The sequence below is a fragment of the Sciurus vulgaris genome, assembly GCF_902686455.1.
Source record: "Sciurus vulgaris genome assembly, chromosome: 17".
NCBI classification, from domain to species: domain Eukaryota; kingdom Metazoa; phylum Chordata; class Mammalia; order Rodentia; family Sciuridae; genus Sciurus; species Sciurus vulgaris.
In genome coordinates, this window is record NC_136478.1 from 71,217,389 (window position 1) to 71,236,307 (window position 18,919).

The 18,919-nt window shown below is 57.6% G+C and overlaps 1 pseudogene across 1 annotated transcript; it reads left to right on the forward strand.

Moving 5' to 3' along the window:
- Nucleotides 1–458: 458 nt before the first annotated feature.
- Nucleotides 459–17,438, forward strand: LOC306648571 (leukocyte immunoglobulin-like receptor subfamily B member 3; annotated as a pseudogene). The gene is made up of 20 exons (XR_013766956.1): nucleotides 459–539; nucleotides 1,160–1,243; nucleotides 1,399–1,434; nucleotides 1,608–1,892; nucleotides 2,029–2,331; nucleotides 2,537–2,833; nucleotides 3,109–3,411; nucleotides 3,609–3,659; nucleotides 4,198–4,311; nucleotides 4,608–4,683; nucleotides 4,752–4,789; nucleotides 5,012–5,064; nucleotides 5,850–5,996; nucleotides 6,074–6,195; nucleotides 10,854–11,032; nucleotides 11,206–11,929; nucleotides 12,135–12,431; nucleotides 12,706–13,008; nucleotides 16,791–16,841; nucleotides 16,981–17,438. The product of XR_013766956.1 is annotated as a leukocyte immunoglobulin-like receptor subfamily B member 3 (transcript).
- The last annotated feature ends 1,481 nt before the right edge of the window (nucleotides 17,439–18,919 follow it).

Consider the following 18,919-nt stretch of genomic DNA (forward strand, 5'->3'; position numbering starts at 1 on the left):
GCACCTGCTGACGACACTCTCCACCTCAGGCGTGCCATCGCAGCCCGTTGCTTAGGTGTCTGGGAAGGCTGCGGCTTCGGGTGGGACTCAGGACAGGGGAAGACTTCGCAACTGGAGCAGGCTGCAGAAAGCATGCGCCACGGGGCCCAGCAGACCACAGCCGGCAAGAGGCGGTGGAATTGCAGCCCAGAGTCGCCCGGCGCCATTTCTGCAGAGAGCTAGTCTCTCTCTGGAAACACCCTCTGATTTCCACTGGGCTCCAGGAGAGACCAAGCCCTGGCCATCAGTCGCCCAGTCATCAGGTCCCAAAGGGGCCCAATATAATCCTAAGTCCTCGAAAGGGAAAGCGCAGGCAGAGGTCAGCACGGCAGACGGACAGCAGGAGTAGAGGTTGGAAAGCGTGGTCACTGGATTTGGGGAGGAAGGGGATGGAGAGGCCAAGGAGCGGGAAGCCTGGAGGGAAGGTGAGCAGAGGGGCACAGCCTGAGACCTTGACAAGCTGGGCCAGAGGGACCCAAGACGCCCCCGGCTGTAAGACCGTGAGCCTCCATGTTTAGCTGGTGAGATGTCACTGTGCGTTCGGTTCACGGCACACGGCATGACGGTGGGTCTCAGTCCCAGTCTTGCCCTCCCCTCCCCACCCGACACCTCCTCTGCCTGCTGATTCCCTTCTCAATTCCTCACGCGACCCTGACACTCTTTTTCCATTTTTTCTCTGGTTGCCACATGTGAGAATGATCTGAGGTTTTCTGAGTCTATTTCATTGGAATCTGTGTTTTTTAAAGCCACTCTTACCGCAGAAAGAGTGTAGCTTTGTACTACAAAGCTAGTGCACAGGATATCTGGTGCTGGGACCGACCTATGCTCTGAAGCTGGGGCTCCCATCTATCTTTTTCAGTGATGTGCAGTGCAAGAAATATGTGTTGGTTCTTGGGCGAAGGAGCTCAGGCCAGGCAGCCAGCAGCCCTGGCTCAGGGGAGCCCACACAGCCACCTGAGCAGCCTGCAGGGAGCCCAGGCCCACCCCACACAGTGCTGGGGAAACAGGAGCCAGGCCCTGGGGAGGGCAGTTCCCCTTCCTGTGGGCTGCTGATGTCAAACCCCGTGACAGGCAGAACCCAGCCTTGAATTGGCCACACCCTATCTGTCTGTCCTGCCAGGCTCTGTGACCTCCTCCATCTGCACAGCCAGGACCTGGGGAGGAGAAGACATGACTCCCACCCTCACGGCCCTGCTCTGCCTTGGTGAGATGTGAAGAAGGGGAGGGACACCCTGCTCTGAGAGGGACCCCAGCCCACAGCCAGCCCTGGCCATAAGGGGACACAGGCCCAGGAGGCTCTGGGGAGGAGAGGGCCTGCTCAGGCCTCAGGGCTCCCCTCTCACAGGAACTCTCTTCCAGGGCTGAGTCTGGGCCCCGGGACCCGAGGGCAGCAAGGTGAGTGTCCCCAGCTGGCCCAGGTCCTGCTTCTCCCTGGGGACCAGGAGCCACCCTGGGCAGTGGATGGAGAACAGCAGCTGTGGGCTGAGGCTGGGAAGCCTGGAGGGAGCTGGGCTGAGGGCTGGGATCTGAGGGGCTGTGCTGGGACCCAGTCTCTCATTCCCTTGCAGGGACCCTCCCCAAGCCCACCCTGTGGGCTGAGCCAACATCTGTGGTCACCCGATGGAGGACAGTGACCCTCTGGTGTGAGGGGACCCTGGAGGCCCAGGAGTACCGTCTGGATAAAGAGGGAAGCTCAGTGTCCTGGGACAGACAGATCCCACTGGAGCCCAGGAACAAGGCCAAGTTCTCTATCCCAAACATGTCTGAGCACCATGCAGGGCGATATCAATGCTACTATCACAGCCTTGCTGGCTGGTCAGAGCGCAGTGATGCCCTGGAGCTGGTGGTGACAGGTGAGAGGACACTTGGGGTCCCAGCCCCTGGCTCTGCCCTCAGGAAGGGGGTCTGCTCCCAGGTGTCCCTGTCACAGCCCAGCTGGGGACGGTGTGGAGGAGGGAGCCCATTAACACCTGCCTCCTTCTCTGCTAGGATTCTACAGCAAACCCAGGCTCTCTGCCCTGCCCAGCCCTGTGGTGACCTCAGGAGGGAACGTGACCCTCCAGTGTGGCTCATGGCAGGGATTTGGCCAGTTCGTTCTCACTAAGGAAGGAGGACACAAGCTCACCTGGAACCTGGACTCACAGCAAGACCCCAGTGGGCAGTTCCAGGCCCAGTTCCCTGTGGGCCCCGTGACCCCCAGCCACAGGTGGACATTCACATGCTATGGCAGTTACAGGAGAACCCCCCAGGTGTGGTCAGAACCCAGTGACCCCCTGGAGCTCCTGGTCTCAGGTGAGGAAGCTCCACCTTCCCTGACACAGTTGGGGACACCCAGCAGGTTGTGGGGACCTTTATCTTAGAGAGCCCCAGGTGAGAGAAAGGGTGAGGGAACCTGGGACCACATGGCCAGAGACCCAGGTGTGAGGGAGTGACCTGCAGCAGGAGGGGAGGCAGGGCTGGCAGGTCCTCCCTCAGCCCAGGCCCCTCTTCCCTCCAGGGCTGTCCAGGAAGCCCTCCCTCCTGACCCAGCACAGCCCAGTCCTGGACCCTGGAGAGAAACTGACCCTCCTGTGTCACTCAGACAGTGGCTATGACAGATTTGCTCTGTCCAAGGAGGGGGGACAGGACCTCCCCCAGCTCCCTGGCCAGCAGCTCCAGGCTGGGCTGTCTCAGGCCACCTTCCTTCTGGGCCCTGTGAGTGGCTCCCATGGGGGTCGGTACAGATGCTACGGTGGACACAGGCTCTCCTCTGAGTGGTCAGCCCCCAGTGACCCCCTGGACATCCTGGTCACAGGTGAGGAGCCCAGTGTGTGCAGTCAGTGACCCAGACTCTGCACAGCCCTGAGTGGGAGCCCCAGGAGGTGATGGGCAGGGTGAGGTGTGGGGTCTCAGGAGGGAGAGAGACAGGGAGGGTCAGGGAGGGGCAGAGAAGACAGAGACAGGGAGGCACAGGGAGAGGAGGATCAGAGACCCTGAGCCAGACAGAGAGCACAGGGTCCTCAGAGAGGCCCTGGTGAGGTCTCAGCTCAGAACAAGCTGGGACCCCTCACCCCTCCTTCCTCTCTCTAGGACAGCTCCCTGCCACACCCTCCCTCTCAGTGCAGCCGGGTCCCACAGTGTCCTCAGGAGAGAACGTGACCCTGCTGTGTCAATCATGGATCCAGTGGGACACCTTCCTTCTGGTCAAGGAGGGGGCAGCTGATGCCCCCCTGCGTCTGAGACCAGAGTCCAGAGCTCCAGGGTTCCAGGCAGAATTCTCCATGAGAGCTGTGACCTCAGCCCTCACGGGGACCTACAGGTGCTATGGGTCTCAAGGCTCATCCCCCTACCTGCTGTCATGGCCCAGTGCCCCCCTGGCCCTGGTAGTCTCAGGTGAGTGACCCCTGACCCCATCCTCTGTGAGCTAGGGATTCACTCAGGGCCCTGCCCAGGACAGCTCTGGGTGGGTGGGAGTGAGGGGCCCTGGGAGGGTCAGCCAGCGGGATCCACCCCTCAGAGAGGAGGGGTCACCGGGTCTTCCAGCTGAAGTGGGGAGCAGGCAGCCAGCACTCACCTCCCACCCACCCCAGGAGGCCCTGAGGAGCAGCCCCTCACCCCCACGGACCCAGGACCCCAGAGGGGTAAGTGAGGGGCTCTGGCAGGAGGTGGGGTCCCAGGACAGGGCTGAGCTGGGGTGGAGCAGCCTCCTCTGGACATGCTGACCTGGACCAGCCCCTCCCCTTGGGCTCAGAGTCCCCAAGTGCAGAGGAGAGGCCTGGCCTGACCTTCAAGTTCCCCTCAGTGCTGACCTTGGCTGTGCCCTGCTGGAGAGGAGGCACCCAGGGAAGCCCAGGACCTGAACCTGCAGGCACTGTCCCCTCTGTGCAGTGACAGTGACCTGTGCAGGGAGGGCTCGGGAACATCAGGCTGTCCAGGCTCCTTCCCTGCAGCTCAGGCTGAGCTCTGGTGGAGGGAAGGAGACTGGAAGTCAGACTCCCCCAGCTCAGGCCCCAGCTCTGCTGCTCCTGCTGGGTGACTGGGCAGGTGGCCCTCTCTCAGCCTCAGTTTCCTCATCTGTAACTGGTGGTGGGTGGCATGATTGACAGGTGGGAAGCCCTGGCACGCAGTGGGTGCTCAGGAAGGCAGCATGGCCCCTACTCACAATGTCACTGTGCTCAGGACTGGGAAGGCAGCTGCTGGTTCTGGTTGGGGTCTCAGTGGCCTTCCTCCTGCTGCTCCTCCTGGTCCTCCTCCTCCTCCTCCTCTGGCATCAGAGCAGACGCAGGAAGGCGGGTGAGTGGCAGTGGAGACCTGGGCCTCCGCAGGCCATTGGCTCCCCGTGGGTCAAGCAAGGTGGGCGAGGGCAGCAGCCCCAGGGAAACCTGCCCCTGGGGACAGGCCACTAGGAAACACTTCCACAGAAAAAGCAGGACAGCAGACCCCTGCTCACCACATGCAGACAGATTTCAGGCTGCTGACCCGTCCCATCTCAGGAGACCTTGGAGGGGCGTTTTTAAGTGCCCCCTTTCCCTGCGGTGGCCTGTGGGGTGCGTGGCTCCCCTGGGGCTGAGACTGTTCCTCTCACACAGCACAGACAGAGGCTGGCCTCCAGGGACCTGCAGGGGCCACAGAGGCAGAGCCCCAGGACAGCGACCTGCAGAAGAGGTGACTCCTGCTCCAGACCCAGACCCCCCACCGTCCTCACTGCCACCTGACACCCCCTGTCTCCCCAGGTCCAGCCCAGCCGCTGCCGCCCAGGAACAACACCTCTGTGAGGGGAAGAGGGCTGGGGTGGGGTGGAGCCCCAGGGCTCCCCATTTCCCAGGGCGGGAGGCCTGGGGCTCAGGCTGCGTGGACTGATCCCCACGCTGTGGACCTGGGACGTCACCACCACTCCCTGGCTCTGTGTCCCTATCTGGGACAGGGCAGGGCCTGTGGGACTGAGAGACCCCAGCAACTCTGTCCAGGAGACGACCCCCTTCTGCCCCCGCAGATGCTGCTGTGAAGGACCGGCAGCCCGAGGACGGGGTGGAGCTGCACAGTCGGGTGAGACCCCGCCCTGTCCAGGCACAAGGAACTCCTCCTTCCCATCCCAACCCACCGGCCACTTGGCTGTCTTCCCCAAGGGGCCCTCAGGGGTGACCAGGCTGACCCCTCCCTCTGGGAGCTCCGGCCTCCCCTGCTGGGCCCACCCTCCCTGTTTTCCTGCGGCTTCCTGGGCCCACCTGGGTGCCCTCCTGGCCCTGGCTGTTGCTGTGTCCTGGGGCCTCAGAAGGACCAGGAGTGAATGAGCCGCCCGTCCCTGAGGCTCCCCTGCCCTCGTCCATCCAGCCAATCTCAGGGAGCCCCTCTTGACCGGCTCCAAGTGGGAGTTGCAGATGCAGCAGGAGCAGAGCCCCACTCCCTGCGCTCACCAGGGGATGATGTGAAGTCACGCAGCCTCAGGGGCAGAGCCCTTAGGGAAAGAAAGCAGAGAAAGGGACGGGCACAGGGAGGGCTCGGATAAGCCGCCTTCAGCACCAGCCTGGATGCACAGGGTCACGCGAACCTGGGCCAGCAGCTGCAGCAGAGGACAGGGCAGGTGCCAAGGTCATGAGGCAGCTCTTTGGAAGATGGGCAGTGTGGCTGGAGCCTCATGGGCAGGGCAGGAGTGTTAGGAAGAGGCTGCCAGTCCTCCAAGGCCTCGGGAAATCCCTGGAGACCTATCAGGAGTGACGCATAATCTGATTGTGATTGATAAGGGGTCTCTCTGGTCACCAAGTGGAATGTGGCTGGGGGAGACCCTGAGTGGACGCAAGGGGACACTCTGTCTCGCTGTGTCCCTGCTGCAGAGCCCACCTGACGGAGACCCCCAGGGAGCAACGTGCGCCCAGGTGAAGCACTCAGGACTCAGGAGGGACGGGCACTCCCCTCTTCCCCCACTGTCGGGGCAGTTCCTGGGCACAGAGGATGCAGAGGACAGACTCATGGACTCTCAGGTGGGTCCCTCCTGTCCAGGCCCCCGGCTTCACCTTGCCAAGCACACACCCTCCCTCTCGCCATCTCCCCACTGCAGGCTGCTGCACCTGAAGGTCCCCAGGACGTGACCTACGCCCAGCTGTGCAGTGTGACCCTCAGACGGGGGGCTGCTGCCCCGCCTTCCTCCCAGGCAGAGCAGCCCCCAGCGGGGCCCAGTGTGTATGCTGCTCTGGCCCCACTCACCCGGGGGCTGCCCCAGAGGACTCGCACTAGTGACCCCAGGGTCCATAGATACCTCAAGAGCCAGCAGGATGTTCTGGGACCTTGTTCCGCGGCTGCAGATGGCAGATGACTGATGCCCCAGATTCTGGAAAGGGAGCGAGAGACTTGTGAGGAGTCAAGGATGGAGTGAGGAGCCCAGCCGGAGGGGAAGGCGGAGCCAAGGATCCTCACCAGGACCCGAGCATGCAGGACCATGGCCCCTGGAGGACAGGCAGCCTTCAACACCAGGGGCCTCAGGGACCCTAGGGGGAGCGGAGAAAGAATAACAAACCATTCCAGGTGAAGGCTCAGTGACAGCAGCTACTACTGAGGACACAGAAAAGCAGAAGAATGAGGAACTTCAAAACATCCAGCCTCTTCATTAGCGCATTACAGTTACACTGGCAGTGGGGATCCTGCTGACAGATTCGTGAATTCCTATGACAGCTTTCTCCATTTCAATCCCCAACACCTCCCGCCCTCCTCGCCCCTGCTCCCTCCTCCCCCTCCTCCCCTCCCCACTCCCCTGCTCCTGCCCTTAGTCCCTGTTTCTACTCCACTGATCTCCCTGATCTTGAGGACTCTAAAGACATTGATAAATCTCGGCCAGTGGCCAGGCAGAGAGAGAGCAAGCGCACACTGGCGCGGGGCGAGACGGAAGCGGCCCTACACACAACCTCAAGCAGAATAGCAGCACGAGGTGTGCCATCTTATGCCCATGGACTGGCAACTGCAGATGAAGGGACAGAACTCCCAACCCACAAGTTGCAGAGCAGATGCTAGATGGAGCAGATGGTTGGGATCATCTCCCACGCCCTGCGTGCAGAGCTGCTCGGCGATGCGTGTTCTGAGAGGGTCCTCGGCCCGTTTTTCACACCGTGAACACCAGCAGCCAAGACACCTTGGGTGGCCAGGCCACTGCACCCAGGGCCTGGGGAGCAGCCCTCGGTCCTGCTGCAACCCACGGCTGGCGCTCCTGGGCACCAGGCCCTGGCAGCACAGGGGCAGGTGCCCTGCGAGCACCCGCGTCCAAAGGAGGAACAGGCGACCTGAGCAGGGCCTGTGGGGCCGGGACGGGGGAGCTGAGTGCCAGGCCCCGCTCAGCAATTCAGCAAGGCCCTGTCTCCAACGGGAGGCGGTGGGGGCCGCAGCTCAGCCTAGGCCCACCTGGTGCCCTCCCCAGGCTTCAGAAAAGAGAAAGGAGGAGGCAGATTCCGTCACTCCTGCATTTGTGAAATGCACCTGCAGATGCGCCCACCGGAACTTAGGCGCCTCCTGATAAGAGAGGAAGGAGACCAACACATCCCATCCACGCTGCAACGCCGGTAGGAAGACCAAGACTGGACCTCGTTGAAGATCTCCCCCTGACCTTGGTGTGACCCCTGAACACAAATTCACCAACAGGACTTGTTTCTGTATCACAAAGCCTGCCGTGACCACTTGGGCTGGTTGGCTGGTTGGCTGGTTTGCCGGTGGAGGCAAGGGTAACAATATCCAAAACGTCAATCAGGGGAATTCAGGAACAGAATAAAGAAAGCGTTCTTCTCAGGAGATGCCAACAAACCTCTGAGCATTTTTTTCGTGCACCCATCAGTCATCTGAATGTCTTCCTTTGAGAAATGTTTACTCAGGTTCTTCACCCAGTTTTCAATCAGTTATTTGTTTTCATGCTATTGAGTTGTCTGAGCTCTTTACATATTTTGGAGATTGATTCCTTTGTGAATTTTCGTTGGTAAATATTTTCTCTCGGACACCGGGTGTCTCTTTGCTGTGCTGGCTGCTTCCTTGCTGTTTAATCTAGTCCGATGTCTTCCTGTGTGTGCGTCTTCCTGTCGTCCATGCCCTTGAGATCACCTCTAACACATCACCACCCAGAACGATGGCTGGCAGAGCTTTCCACACGTTTTCACCCGAGTTTGGGGGTTTCAGATCTTTGCCTCCCAGTGCTTAGGGGTGCTCTGCCACTGAGATCCAGGCCCAGCCCTGTTGCTAAGTTGCTCAGTCTGGCCTTAAACTTGCGATCCACCTGCCTCCCAACTAGCTGTTTCGTCCAGCTCAGATCTTTTTTTTTTTTTTTTTTTTTTTCTCTTTTTTCCTAATGAAAACTAATTTTATTTTAGCTGGAAGACTGTTGGCTTGCTAATATAACAAAGTTTAGATTTTAATCTATGGGAACATTATAATATATTTGAATAAAGTGTTTCAGTTGTGGTTTTTCATCAGTTATAGTCAAATAATTTCCAATTTTTCTGGATAGTCTGGAATAATTCAAATAAAATGACAATTTTACATAGCCATGACAAAGCATATTATTGGTGAAATGTCAGGAAATTTATTTATTTTTGTTATAATGATGGCTAAGAATTTTTGGCCTTTTCTCATATGCTATTAAATTGAATTCCTACTGAGTTCATGATGCTGAATAAATCTGAATAGCAGCGGAAGCAGTGAAGGATTTAAAGTAATTGTGCAGTTGCTAAAAATGTTAATCCTTTAACCTGCTGTCTCGGAGTGGAAAAGCAAGAGGAGAGAAAGGGATGCACTAAGCGACAAGTCAGGCCTTCTCTTTAGCTCTGGGATCTGTGTTGAGAAGATTTCCATTTGGGGTAACGTGGGGTCCACATCCGTTCCTCTGCACGTGGGTATCCAGGGTTCCCAGCGCCACTTAGTGAGATTGGGTTTTCCCCCTACTGTGTGTTCTTGCCAGTTTTGTCAAAAATCCATCGGTCAGGCCGAGGCAGGAGAACGGCAAGTTCAAAGCCAGCCTCAGCAACTCAGTGGGACCCCGTCTCTAAACAAAACCTGAAAAGGGCTGGGGTGTGGCTCAGTGGTGAAGCGCCCCTGGGATCAATCCCCAGCACTGGAAAAAAAAGTCATCAGTCCTAGACGCCTGGCCTCATCTCCAGTCGCTCGGGCCTGTTCCGGCAGCGTGGAGTCTGTTCCCGGGCCAGGTCCACTCCGCCCGCTGCTCCCGCCCTGTCGCAGAGCAGGACCAGGCAGGAGCATGCCTGCAGCTCCTCCATTTGCTCCCCAGGGTTGTGGCTATTCTTGTGATTCCACGTGAATTTTTTCAATTTTTTTCCATTTCTGTGAGAAAAAACAAAACAAAAAACAAAAACATGTCTTTGAAGATTCCGTGGGGACAGCATTGGCTGTGGATGGCTCTGGAAACTGCAGACCCTTCACCTCAATCCCTCTGGTCCCTGGGGGTGGGGAACCTCTGCGCTGGTTTACCACCTGCAGCTTCGGTCGGGCACTCTGTAGGTCTCAACGAACACATTTTTTACCACCTTAGTGAAATTTACTCAAGTATTTTCTTTTCTGACACAAGTATAAAGGGAACTGTTTCCTGCATTTCCTTTTGGACAGTTTGCTGCTGAAGTGTAGAACTCACTACTTTGGATCGGGCTGTACCCGCTGGCACAGCGTTGGCCAAGCGCACGCAAAGCCCTGGGCCGGACCCCCGCAAGGCAACAGAGAGAAGGATGCCCATGGACTGCTGATTCTGCACCCTGGCACTTCTGAGTTCGGTGACCAGCTGCAACAGTAGTTCTTGATCGAGTTTCACGGTATCGACAGATGAGGTCCAAAGCAGGATCTCTTCTTCCTTCCAACCTGGGAGCTGTCAGGGTGCTGTCCAGCCTGGCAGCTCTGGCTGGGTCAGCAGGACCACGGCGCCCATGGTGGTGAGGGAACACACCTGGAGCGAGGTCACGGGCCTCTTCCTTCAGGGTGGTCCCAGCACTCAGAGCCAAGGTCACACAGGCAGCGGACAGTAGATGGACGTTCAATGAAGCCAGCTCACCTCAGAATCAGAGTGTGGACCATCACTGTCCCTCAAGGACAAGGCAGGACACGGATGGGAAGAGCGTTCCAGGAAGGAGACTGGACCTGGACCCTCAAGGGTGGCGCAAGGAGAGGAGAGGAAGACGCCCTCATAAGAAGGAAGGGAGGTGTGAGAAGGGTCTTCGCAGCAGAGAGAAACCCTTATTATAGGCCAGGGGCCACCAGGCGCCCTCCCTGGGCCCTGCCCCTCTCTGTGCCCCCAGCAGAGCTCCAGCTGACTGCACAGCCAGGTGCTCAGGGCCTGCTGCTCTGTGCCCACCTGAGGGGGGACCTGCGTCTTCCCTAAACCATCTCCAGGGCTGGGAGACCAATGGCCCCAGCTAAGACCCCAGAACCCAGCACCAAGAATGGACTGAAGGAGCCCCTGAGAAGGGAGGACCAGCCCCAGGTCACCGTCACCTGGAAGGGGCTGGCTGAGAAGGGCACCAGGTGCACTGGCTGCTGCCTCCTGGCCCTGGAGGGATGAGGACAGATCAGGCAGACAGTGGAGGAGTGAGGACAGGCTCCATTGCTGTCTGAGCTGCCTGCAGGGAGCCCAGGCCCCACCCACACAGTGCTGTGCCGATCTCAGGGGGAGGGCAGTTCCCCTTTCTGTGGGCTGCTGTGTGACACCCCATGACAGACAGAACCCAGCCTCCATGTGGCCACACTCTGTGTCCCTCTGTCCTGCCAGAATTTGTGACCACCTCCATCTGCACAGCCAGGACCTGGGGTGGAGACGCCATGACCCCCACCCTCATGGCCCTGCTCTGCCTTGGTGAGATGTGAAGAAGGGGAGGGGACACCCTGTTCTGGGAGGGACCTCAGCCCACAGCCAGCCCTGGCCATCAGGGGACACAGGCCCAGGAGGCTCTAGGGAGGAGAGGGCCTGCTCAGGCCTCAGGGCTCCCCTCTCACAGGAACTCTCTTCCAGGGCTGAGTCTGGGCCCCGGGACCCGAGGGCAGCAAGGTGAGTGTCCCCAGCTGGCCCGGGTCCTGCTTCTCCCTGGGGACCAGGAGCCACCCTGGGCAGTGGATGGAGAACAGCAGCTGTGGGCTGAGGCTGGGGAGCCTGGAGGGAGCTGGGCTGAGGGCTGGGATCTGAGGGGCTGTGCTGGGACCCAGCCTCTCATTCCCTTGCAGGGACCCTCCCCAAGCCCACCCTGTGGGCTGAGCCAGCCTCTGTAGTCCCATGGGGGAGGCCAGTGACCCTCTGGTGTGAGGGGACCCTGGAGGCCCAGGAGTACCGTCTGGATAAAGAGGGAAGCTCAGTGCCCTGGGACAGACAGATCCCACTGGAGCCCAGGAACAAGGCCAAGTTCCCCATCCCAATCATGTCTGAGCACCAAGCAGGGCAATATCAATGCTACTATCACAGCCCTGCTGGCTGGTCAGAGCACAGTGACCCCCTGGAGCTGGTGGTGACACGTGAGAGGACACTTGGGGTCCCAGCCCCTGGCTCTGCCCTCAGGAAGGGGGTCTGCTCCCAGGTGTCCCTGTCACAGCCCAGCTGGGGACGGTGTGGAGGAGGGAGCCCATTAACACCTGCCTCCTTCTCTGCTAGGATTCTACAGCAAACCCAGGCTCTCTGCCCTGCCCAGCCCTGTGGTGACCTCAGGAGGGAACGTGACCCTCCAGTGTGGCTCATGGCAGGGATTTGGCCAGTTCGTTCTCACTAAGGAAGGAGGACACAAGCTCACCTGGACCCTGGACTCACAGCAAGACCCCAGTGGGCAGTTCCAGGCCCAGTTCCCTGTGGGCCCCGTGACCCCCAGCCACAGGTGGACATTCACATGCTATGGCAGTTACAGGAGAACCCCCCAGGTGTGGTCAGAACCCAGTGATCCCCTGGAGCTCCTGGTCTCAGGTGAGGAAGCTCCACCTTCCCTGACACAGTTGGGGACACCCAGCAGGTTGTGAGGACCTTTCTCTTAGAGAGCCCCAGGTGAGAGAAAGGGTGAGGGAACCTGGGACCACATGGCCAGAGACCCAGGTGTGAGGGAGTGACCTGCAGCAGGAGGGGAGGCAGGGCTGGCAGGTCCTCCCTCAGCCCAGGCCCCTCTTTCCTCCAGGGCTGTCCAGGAAGCCCTCCCTCCTGACCCAGCACAGCCCAGTCCTGGACCCTGGAGAGAACCTGACCCTCCTGTGTCGCTCAGACAGTGGCTATGACAGATTTGCTCTGTCCAAGGAGGGGGGACAGGACCTCCCCCAGCTCCCTGGCCAGCAGCTCCAGGCTGGGCTGTCTCAGGCCACCTTCCTTCTGGGCCCTGTGAGTGGCTCCCATGGGGGTCGGTACAGATGCTACGGTGGACACAGGCTCTCCTCTGAGTGGTCAGCCCCCAGTGACCCCCTGGACATCCTGGTCACAGGTGAGGAGCCCAGTGTGTGCAGTCAGTGACCCAGACTCTGCACAGCCCTGAGTGGGAGGCCCAGGAAGTGATGGGCAGGGTGAGGTGTGGGGTCTCAGGAGGGAGAGAGACAGGAGGGTCAGGGAGGGGCAGAGAAGACAGAGACAGGGAGGCACAGGGAGAGGAGGATCAGAGACCCTGAGCCAGACAGAGAGCACAGGGTCCTCAGATAGGCCCTGGTGAGGTCTCAGCTCAGAACAAGCTGGGGCCCCTCACCCCTCCTTCCTCTCTCTAGGACAGCTCCCTGCCACACCCTCCCTCTCAGTGCAGCCGGGTCCCACAGTGTCCTCAGGAGAGAACGTGACCCTGCTGTGTCAATCATGGATCCAGTGGGACACCTTCCTCCTGGTCAAGGAGGGGGCAGCTGATGCCCCCCTGCGTCTGAGACCAGAGTCCAGAGCTCCAGAGTTCCAGGCAGAATTCTCCATGAGAGCTGTGACCTCAGCCCTCACGGGGACCTACAGGTGCTATGGGTCTCAAGGCTCATCCCCCTACCTGCTGTCATGGCCCAGTGCCCCCCTGGCCCTGGTGATCTCAGGTGAGTGACCCCTGACCCCATCCTCTGTGAGCTAGGGGTTCACTCAGGGCCCTGCCCAGGACAGCTCTGGGACATGAGGAGAGAAAAGTGGGGTGACCATGGGCAGGGTCTTGCCCTTAAGGGGATGTATCTTGGTGGGTCCTCCCATGTGGCACGTCACTCCTCAAGCCAGCAGAATAGGAGTCCAGGGCTGCGATGGACCTGGGTGACCCTCAAGGTGGTGGGATCGGGCTGGGATAGGAGAGCCCCACCCTGCCCTCCTGATGTCTCATCTCAGAACCAACACCTTGGGGGTCCCGCCCCTACACCCATTCCTTGGCCACCAGACCTCAGGCTGGGGCCTCTGGCCGGGCCCTGCTGAGCTCACCTGCGGCTCCATCCTCACTGCACACCTGAGCCGCGGGAGGCGGTGCTCCTGCTCTTTGGCGACCCTGGGTCCCTGCCCACACACTCCCAGCTGCTCTGCAGTCTCTGGCAGGCCCGTGGCCGACCCCCGACCTGAGCGCATCAAGCAGCACTCGCCTGAACAAGGGGCCACCCTGGGCAGCGGATGGAGAACAGCAGCTGTGGGCTGAGGCTGGGGAGCCTGGAGGGAGCTGGGCTGGGGGCTGGGATCTGAGGGGCTGGGCTGGAACCCAGCCTCTCATTCCCTTGCAGGGACCCTCCCCAAGCCCACCCTGAGGGCTGAGCCAGGCTCTGTGATCACCTGGGGGAGGCCAGTGACCCTCTGGTGTGAGGGAACCTGGGGCTGAGGTATACCATCTGGATAAAGATGGAAGCTCAGTGCCCTGGGACAGACAGATCCCACAGGAGCCCAGGAACAAGGCCAAGTTCCCCATCCCAACCATGACCCAGCACCATGCAGGGCGATATCAATGCTACTATCACAGCCCTGCTGGCTGGTCAGAGCACAGTGACCCTCTCGAGCTGGTGGTGACAGTTGAGAGGACACTTGGGGTTTGCCAATTTTTTTTGTTCAAAAAATGAACTCTTCTTCTTATGTTGCTCTTCATTGTCTGACTCATCTGCCTCTCCTCTGAGCTCTAATTTCCTTCCTCTTACTAGTTTTGGATTTGGTTTGCTCCTGTTTCTCTGGTTCCTTGAGGTGTGTGGCAGATGGAGCGTTTGAGATCTTCCTTGCCGTCTTTCTCTCGCACCCTCTGAGCTGCAGGGCACTGGCTTCCTAGGCTGTCTTTCAGTGTTTTGTTTCTCTCAACAGACCTTTGAATTTCCCTTTTCATTTCCTTATTGGCCTGCTGGGTTACTCAGGAGTCTGTGGTTTAGGTCCCTGTATTTGTAAGACGGCAAGTTCCTGCTGGTACTGCTGTCTGATGTCCCAGTGTGTGCAGCAGGTGGCTGCTGGAATGTCCGTCTCCTACCACCTCTGATTCCTTCTTGTGGCCAACATGCTCTTCCTGGAGACCGTCTATGTGCAGTGGACAGGAACACGCACTCTGTTGGGGAAAGCATCCTGCAAATGCTGTGAGGTCCATCTGACTGACGGTTCAGTTTCAATCCTCGGCTGTTGGCTGGCTTGGTGCCTGGATGACCAGTCCATTGTAAGGACAGGAGTTGGACTCACCCTCAGGACAGATGACTCTGGGAATGTTTGCTTCACAGAGAAGGGGTGCTCTGGTGTTGGGTGGTGTATTCACACCTGTATCTTCTGGTTGAAGAGACTCCTTGGTGACCCTTCTCTGTGTCTTTCTACACTGGTCACCTTGGAGTCTGCATTTCTAACACAGGTGACAGTCGCTGCTGCCCGTGGTCATGTTTGCAGGCATCGCCTCTGCCCTCCCCTGGCCTTCACCCTCTGTGTCCTGCAGGTGAGGCGAGTGTCTTGTACGCAGCACACAGTTGGGCCTTGCTTTCATCGGCCAGCCCCTCCGAGTGTTTAAATGGAGAATTCAATCCACTGGACTCAGGGTCACCATGGAAGCGGAGGCCTGCCGTTTCCCACCTGGTCATGTTTCACGGTCCTGCTGAAACCCTTTGTTCCTGTCGCCCACCCTCCATTTGCCCTTGGCCGTGGTGGTTTCTGTCCCACTGTTTCCTTCCTTCTCCTCTCACGTATGCCCCAGCTGCAGCTCATCTCTTCACAGGTACTCCAGGGGGAACACCAATAACATCTTGTTAATATTGTCTTCAGGACACTTAAAATTCAGGTTTCTTAGTTCACTGCCCAATAGTTTTGGAGTTTTACTCATACACTCCTGGCTACTCTAAAACAGTTTTTCTGCTTTAATAATTTATGAGTTAGTTCTTTGGTTCCTTTCCATCTTCTAAAATAGTTAATGATAAGCCTATAAAACTATTGGTCTGGGTATAGTAACATTAGCTCCTATGAAGTTACCATGGATGCTCTCCTAATTGTTTTCCAATTGATATCTTCTTTTTTGCCTGCTTTTACATTTTTATTCATCTGTGATAGTTATACATAACACTGGGGTTCATGCTGACATTATCATAAAAGCATGGAATATAACTTGCTCCACTCCTGTCCCCAGTACTTCCCCTTGCCCTCCCTCCTGTCTCCCGCTGTTCCCTTCTTCTACTCTACTGGTCTTCCTTTTCTTCATTTATACATACATCAAGGTAAAATCACTTGGTCTCTTCCTAGCTGTACATGGCACAGTGTGGTCAATTCCATTCCACCATTCCTCCCTTTTCCCATCCCTGCTCCCCTCCATCAATCCCCTTCCTCAAGTCATCTGATCTCCCTTGTATTTTAATGAGTCTCCCCTCCTTCTTCCCCTTATTTTGCTCTACCTTCCACATAAAGAGAAAACATTTGATCCTTGATTTTCTGAGTCGGGTATATTTCATGTAGTTTGATGTTCTCCACTTCCATCCACTTACCAGCAAATGACATAATTCCATTCTTCCCAACGGCTGAGTAAAACTCCATATTTATGCCCCATTTTCTTTATCCATTCATCTGTTGATGGGCACCTGGGCTGTTCTATCTCTTGGTTTGGTCACATGGTGGTTCCATTCTGGTCTTTCAAGGAATCTTCACACGCTTTCCAACATGCTTGTACTAATTTTCAGTCCCACCAACTACACATGAGTGTCCCTTTACCCCCATCCTCGCCAGCATTTATTATGATTTAAATTCTTCATACCTGCCATTCTGACTGGAGTGCGATGAAATCTCCATGGAGCTTTAATCCAAATCTTCCTGATTTCTAGAGAGGTTGAACATTTTATTCATCTATTTTTGCCCATTTGCGTTGGTTCCTTTGAGAAGCGTCTGTTTAGCTATTTTGCCCATTTATTTGTATTTTTGGTTTAAGCTCTTTTAGTTCTTCATCTATTCTGGATATTAATCCCCAGTTGGAGGAGCAGCTGCCAAAGACGTTCCATTCTGCAGCCTCTCTCTTCTTGCTCTTAATTGTCTGTTTTGATGTGAAGCTTTTTGATTTGATACCATCTGAGTTACTGATTTTGGTTTTATTTCTTGGGCTTATTTTCTTACTTGTTAATGTAATTATATTAACTCCAGACAAATGGAAATTTCATTTATCAATTTCTAAATTATATAGTATTTTTCTCATTTCACAAACATATGTATGAATTATAGGTCTGAATTTAAAGATTTACCCCTCTGTGTGTCCACCTGATATTTGTGAATGCATACATTTTAAATGCATGTGTGTCTGTTCTACTGGGATGGGACTGCCTAGCAGCCATGAGCAGTGGAGGCAAATGAGCAGGACCCAGGGGAGCGCTGGCCAGCTTCTGCAACCCTTTCCACGCCCTGTTTTTCTGTCGCGTCTTAGAAGCAGCTGAAACCAACAGCCCGTCACACAACCAGTCAGACCCCAGCACTGGTGAGTAAGGATCATCCTGTTATGGAGCTGTACTCAGGGGTCAGTCCCATCAAGAGAAGGTGGTGCCCTTGTGGACCTGCAGGGGTCCCGGGTGATCTGGGTCTGCCCTGACCTCCATGATCCTCTGCCCACTTTTCAGCCTCACGCCACAGGGATTACACAGTGGAGAACCTCATCCGGATGGGCATGGCTGGCTTGGTCCTGGTGGTCCTCGGGATCCTGCTGTGTCTGTCTCAGCACAGCCAGAGAGGGACCCAAGTAGCAGGCAGGAGGTGAACAGGGAGAGAGCAGAGCGCCCTTCTGCAAAGCAGAGCTTTGGAAACACACCTAGCATTCCCAGGAGACTGTGAGAGGATGTGTGGGGTGTGCCTTGGGATTAGCTGGCTGAGCATGGTGAGCAGACGTGGCCCCTAAGGGGCGTGTCTGGGTGGAGGCCGTGGAGATCCTCCTCCAGGAGGTGGAGGCAGAACCCGCCTTGCCCCCTTCTCTCACCCCAGGACGCCTAGTGCACCCCACAGCCCAGGATGCCCACTGTTTTTGGTTCCCATTCTCTGGGCTGCTTTCCTGTGATACATTATTAAAATATTAGTGACTACACTCTTTGATATGGACCATTGATTCTCTCTCTCTTTCTGACATGGATTTGGATTAACTGAATAGACGGGCAGAAAATTCCAGATGTCACAAGACATGTCCACACTGACAGGTGGCGCCCCCTGTTGTCCTCAGAAGCCCTGCATCTTCACCAGGTGCCACTCCTGGTTCCCCAGAGACACCATTGCTGGGCATCTGGTGCCGGAGGGGTACCTGGTGCTGGAGGGGCACCTGACGGTACTGGTCAACTGTCCTGTGAAAGAACCACGTCCTGACCTGGGCCTTTCCTTGTTACGGGGTGCACATGCCTCAGCAGTGAGCAAGGGCAGGCCACGACTGGCAGGAGCGAAGGACCAACGGGGCAACGTGACATATTTCCCTGCTTCACCAGCTGTTTGCAGTGACCCCCTGCATGTAGTGCCCATGCATACTGTGACCCTGTGCATGCAGTGACCCCACGCATGCTATGACCCTGTGCATGCAGTGACCCTGTGCATGCAGTACCCCTGTGTGCAGACCTGTGAATGGAGCTGAATTTGCAGGAATGCAGGAGATCCAGGCCCCAGCCCAAGTGCCTCCCTCTCACCAGGGATGATTTAGCCAACACTGCGGCTGAAGGTCCGAGCAGTGAGCTCCAGAGAGTTCTTGCTGTGACGCTACTGTGTGACATCAAGCCACCTGGTGGGTACTTGAGGACACAGGTCCCATCAGGAGGTGACAGCACATCCTCCTTCCTAAGCGTGGGACTGGCTCACAGCCCCTGTCTGAGGACTCAGAGTGTTCGGCTAGCTCAGAGGGAATCCCCACGGCTGCTTCTCCGTGCTGGGTCCCGGCAGCCATGCCATCTGTGGTGTGGGGACCTATGTGCACATGACGTACCTGGCCGGGCATGGCTGCTTTCCTGAGCACGGGCGTGACAGGCAGTGGGGGACGACACTGGGCAGCGTCCCCTTCTGCGAGCTCTTTCTTTCTTACAGAACTAGGCCCAGATGCAGAAGTGGGCACAGGCACGACATTCCGGGTTTCGGTATTAAGGCCCCTCCCAGTGCATATGTTAACAGAGGCCTCACCAAAGTGGTGGTGAGATGTGGGCCCTTTGGGGAAGTGAGAGGACGCGGGGACTCTGCCCTCGTGACTGGTGCTGGTGTCCTCACAAAGGCAGGATGTAGTCCATGGCTGCCGAGCGCTGGCGAGAGGAGGAGACAGACACGGGGAAGTCAGGCGGGGCAGCTGGAGGCTGAGAGCGAGGCTGTGTCCACAGACCGCGGAGCAGGAGGGGATGCCAGGCGTGCAGAGGCCAGGCGGGGCGTGCAGAGGCCCATCCCAGGGGCAGTTGCAGCTGTGCCAGCGGAGCGTCCCAGAGAGCCGCCGGGCAGCACAGAGCCTCTGGGTGGCAGCACCATCCTAACGCCTGGAGTCTTCAGCTGGCTGTGGGGCTCCCCCTGTGGTCTCAGCCACTCGGGAGGCCGGGCGGGCACCTGAGC